Consider the following 5,541-nt stretch of genomic DNA (forward strand, 5'->3'; position numbering starts at 1 on the left):
TTTATGTGTTCTTACAATTTCCAAAGTTGTTTCTTACTGTTTTTATTTGAAGGAACTAGACACAATCCTGGCTGCCTTTGAGAGAGCTACAGCTGAGAAAATCCACTGCCAGGAAGAAGTGAATAGAACTAACAAGGCTATTGAGCTGGCCAACAGATTAGTGAAAGGTCTGAGGTGAGGTCCTACAGGGCAGGCTAATGAAGCAGCCTACAGAAAGCACTTCTTTGTTATACACTACTGATCTGGCAATAACAGAGGCACTTAGCAAAGAACCTGATGAGCTGAAAAAATTATGTCATTATCATTCATTTTTTTCATAACAGAAACATGTTTTTGACCTTTGCATTTTCTTAGATTTTGCCTCATTGTGGTATGTGTTAACTGTAAGATTACCTGGCTTACATTTACATGTAAGATTACATGAAGAGAGGAGAAATAGTCAACTGCAGATATTGACAATAAAGGCAATTTATTAAAATGCAATTACTATATTTGTAAAAATAAAACAACACTAATTATACTGCCCTGTGTTGGAATACATAGAATATAATACAATTTGTGCTATTTAGTTAAGAAATATGATAATTCTCTAATCATCTCTGTGATATTTGCAATGGGTATTTCAGGAGAGACTAAATAATGGCAAAGCCATGAATTATCAAAAATCCATATTGTCTGTTGATCCAGGCTGGCTCCAGGGAATCTATATGCACCGATGGATTTTTCATTTATCATTCATCTACTGATGAGGCTGCTTTTTATACACGCACACACACATACACACTTTTTACAGATACTTCATTTCACTGTAACACCCATTTAGGAAATCTCTTGTGGTGCCTCACTGCCATTATAGGTTTTTTACTCTTCTACCCAGTACTTTCAAGCTGAGTTTGATAACCAAACATGTAGTAACCAGCAAAAATAGAAGATCCATTTGTTATTAAGCAAAATTATATGGCTGAGTGTGGCTAGTGGAACTTAAAATATAAAACAGTGCTTAGAGTTATTTTGTGAATCAATAGAAAGGATTTATTGACTAGAGGAGGGAGAGAGCACTGCAGAAAGCCCAATGTTTCTGTTTAAAGAAGCAAGATGAACGCATTTAAAATGTTAACATCCTGGCTAAAAGTGTAACACATTTTAGTGATTAATAATGCCTGTAAAATTATACCATGTACCTAACACAGAATAATAAAATAAGTAACATGTCAGATCTCTTTAAAGTGTGACAATAAATGATTGTTCTAAGGTATCTGATAATAATATATTTTTCCACCTTACATATCACACTGTTTCATTCTACCATGTCCCTCCTGCTGGGGCTGACAAGTGCAGGAATAGCAGACACATAGAGATGAAAGGCAAAGTGTGTGTATGTTGGGGGGGGAGGCATAATGAAAAATAATCTAAAGGAGGAAACAGAGATTAAAGGAAAGAAGGCAAGTTGAGCCATGAGCTAGATGAAGACAGTAAAATGATTTTTAATGGAAAACCCTTCAACTGGTACCTCCCAAAGCACCAGCTCCATGAAGAAGGCGTCCAGCTCGACAGATTGGTGATGGAAAACTGAATTCATTGCTGTTGTTAGCTGTACCACACTCAGTCAAAGGCAGTAATAACCATATGACAGCTATTTGGTGACTTATAGGAAAAAATCCATTTCAATCCAATCTGTGGTAAACGATAGGTCACAGTTTACTATTAGCAAACAGGCTAATACTGACACTGCTGTACTGACAGTCCTGGCTGTTTCTTTGCCTTATTTTTGACTGAGAAGACACTCTATTATTTCCCTAGTTGTATGGCTAAGTTATTGCCGTGAGAATTGCTTACGAAACCAGGAAATAAAATGGTTCAAAAGATTTCATATGGTAAGCAAACATATAAAAATTTATTAAGCATTCTTTATAAATATATCTTTACCATGACCATGATAACAAATTATCAAACATGCATTTTCTTCTAATTCTTAGGGGAAGTGTTGACCAAACAGCAGGAGAGCTGATATTATCTAGCCAGAATACCAGGGAAAAGCTTGCACCAAGTATTATGTCAAATCTCTTACTGAATTTATGGCATAAAAGATTCTGCCCAAAAGTAAAAACCGTTTTTTCCTGCTTTCTTCTCCAAGCCCTGGCACGCAAGGACTATTTTGGATGGTTGCATGAGCCGTTGTTACTCTGTACCAAGGAATTCTTTGCTTCTGACAGGTGCCAATTATGCTATGGACATCTGCCCTGGAGGCATTGAATCAAGCTGACAACTCATTTTATATCAATCAAACAACAACCATTTTCAATAATTTCCCATCCAGCTGGGACTGAATTTGCACAAGTGATCTGTGTATTAGAGACATTACCAATCCACAGAGACATTCAGAACCATGATTATGTTCTGTTTTCCCACAGAAACTCTTGCATCTGCACAAGAAAGCAACAACTTTTTTCCACTATGCAAGAGCATGCTGACAACTCAATTTTGGTCACTTGCTGCCAAACTCAACTTGCAACAGTCAACTCATGTCACAATAGAAGGGGATTTTTTATGTCCAGGCTTGCCACATGCTAATCCTTTCTGTTGATCCTCTAATCAATGTGAATCCATAAGGTAATACTGAAGTACTCACTACTGTTCAGCCACAGCAGTGGGCAGTTTTTTGATAAACAGTAAATGCATGTTTCTTTAATCCTGCTTTCTAGGTAGAAAATGAGAGCCGGGCTTATCAACAGAGCTGTTTTAGGAACAAGAGACAATGAGATGCAGAAATGTGTTCCAGATCTCAATCTTTCATTCCTCTGATAGTTTGTATTCAAAGTGGTACTGGCCTAAGCCAAAATCTCCCCCTGCTTTGCCTGAAAAGCAATAAGGTAAATGAGATTTTGCATATAACACCATATTCACAACTCTTTTTTTTTTTTTTTTTTTTTAAATAAATCTAACAGCTATTCCATTCCCTTTTGGACCTGTTAAACCACCATGTTGCTTATATGAACTTCCTTCAGACACTTTTTTTAATAGAACAGTATATTTGGAGGCAGTGAATTGTTAAAATGTTCTTCTGGAAAGGACCGAAATGTGGCCCTTGATAGTGTTTGAAGTACATCTGGAGCTAGAGGTGACAACTTACCCACAGCCCTTGGGAATATGGTTAGCAAGCCAGAACAGTAGGCAGGCTCACCTTCTTCTTGCCTTCTGTGGAGTGCTATGCCCTGCTGTTTGCATAAGGGGACTGGCTTTTATTATTCTATTCTCTCCCCACTACTGTGCACCAGGGCAGCACAAAGCAAGATTCTGTGCTTGGGTTTAGTATTTGCTTGCTAGCAATTGTTACAGTCAAGGCTGAGACTTCTGTCTTAACCCACTGTTCCCTATGCTCACAATATTCTTTTTTTTTTAAAAAAAAGCCCTTTCATCTGAAATTTTTCATGCTTATCAGCTGAAATATGATTTTTTTTTTTTTTTTGCAAGCCTGAATAAAATGCATTCATTCATTCATATTTGAATTATGCAAGGAAGGGGGTGTGGGGAGAAAGGTTTCTTTTTTTGCACATTCGGAATTCTCAAAAAGAGCTGCATATTACAAGCTGAAACTTTCCAGGTGGCTAGTTTTGACTGAAGGAAAGTCTTCAGGCTAATTACAAAGAGAAAGTGACTGGAAAAAAAATGAAAGAGAAAAATTTAAAATTACACATACTGTGATTAACCCATTTGTTTTGTTCCATTGTGAGCCACTTAGAGCAAGTTTAAAGTAATAATTTCATTTAAGTTACCACGAACTACTATTATTACCTAATATCAATGTTTTGTACTGCAATTTGACTAAGAATCTTCCCATAAAAGCCACATAAGCTTTTGCTTATGCAAATATAGACACTCACAGTGAAATCATTGCAGAATCTTATGAATCAGTAACTCTGGCCAGAAAGCCAGCCTGGAGAAGGGCTGGAACAGCATACAGAGTCAGTCACTGCCTCCGTGTCCTGGATTCCCTTGGATGCCAGGCTGTTATGGGTAAGAGATAAGTTTTCAAAGTTTTTACCAATTTACTACACTGACAGGAAAACCACAGCTCTAAACCTTTAGTATTCTCTTTTCCTTGCTATATTTCTGTGTACTAGTGGACATAACAGTCCAGTACTTGTACATAATCCAATAAGCACTGTGACTCTCCACCGTACCAGAGCTTCAGTGCTTAGTACCTTGGCAGCAGAAGTTTTAGAACAGCCTCCCATTACCACACAGAAAAAAAGTGCTGAGATGTGCTGCATTCTCACAAAAACCTTGGGAATCAAATACAAGCATGTAAATAAAGATATATAATTGCAATTTTAAATATGTGAAAGCATAACTGGCAAGCGTTCCCATAGCAATTGCTGACCTTGGAGTAAAGATGAGCTCAGAAATTTCTCAGCACTAAGTTTTCAGTAACCTCTTGGAGGCAAAATAAGTACTGGAATATTCATCTGTCTTTTTCCTGACTTTTAAGTGATGTGAGGAGAAATTACATGTTTTTCTTACTGATACTGTTTATTCTTACAGGAAAACAAGGGAATGAATGCTGAAACATACCAGTTTATGTAACTAGGAATTTAAAACTTAACTTTTTAATTCCAGGTTCCCACTCCAGAAACAGAAGCTCTTGATCCAGTCACTGTGCAGCTGGATAGTACAACAGTTGCTAAACAGAAAAATTACTACAGTGCCTGGCAATACCATGGCCATTCAAAAAGCCCCCAGTCTTAAATATATATAGTCATGGTTGGCACTTACCAGTCAACCCTCAGCTCCAGATATCAAATAGATAAAAGTTAAATCTGGCTCAGATTTAAAGTTATCTGTTTGAATCAAAAGGGGAGAGAGCCAGTTGGCAGCTACTAATACTAGCAAGAGTAAAAACTAGCAATGAAACACAGCAACTAATTTTTTCCTAACTCCTTGTGTTGCACGATGTTTTTTCTGAACGTACCAGCAACCATAACTACTCTGCTAAAGCACTGTCCTACTTTAAACTCATGGAAACATAATGAATGGGATACAGTGCACTGGCACTGTATTCCTTGGCTTTTGCCAGCCCTTAGATGGCATCATTTTCATAGGTACGTGTTATAGAGCTGGTTTACAAGGTATTTCTTGCTGGAGGCCCTGTATTTGTAGATAACGTGGAAGAAATTATAGATCTCTTATTTGACCCGGTACTTGCAAACTATTGGTATTCAAAGTATTTAATAGTATTTTATTTTCTCCATCAGCTGTGTCTCTGATCATGTTCTGCAAGTATAGCAAGTATCTTACATTGAAATCTGTCTTCCGATACCTGAATTACAGTTATCTTTGCTCCTGATGATTGCTATGCCCTGGATAGCTTGACTCGAGCAGGATTTTTATTTGGCAATTTGACCCCTTCTTGTCTTATTTACACCCTTTCATGCACTCTACATATTTCAAATACTGCATTTTGAGCACTCCTTTCTATCTAGCTGAACAGTCCTCCCCAACACCACCATCCTGATGTGTAATCACCCAGGAGACATAATCATT

The sequence above is a fragment of the Heliangelus exortis genome, chromosome 6 (genome assembly GCF_036169615.1).
Source record: "Heliangelus exortis chromosome 6, bHelExo1.hap1, whole genome shotgun sequence".
Lineage (NCBI taxonomy): Eukaryota > Metazoa > Chordata > Aves > Apodiformes > Trochilidae > Heliangelus > Heliangelus exortis.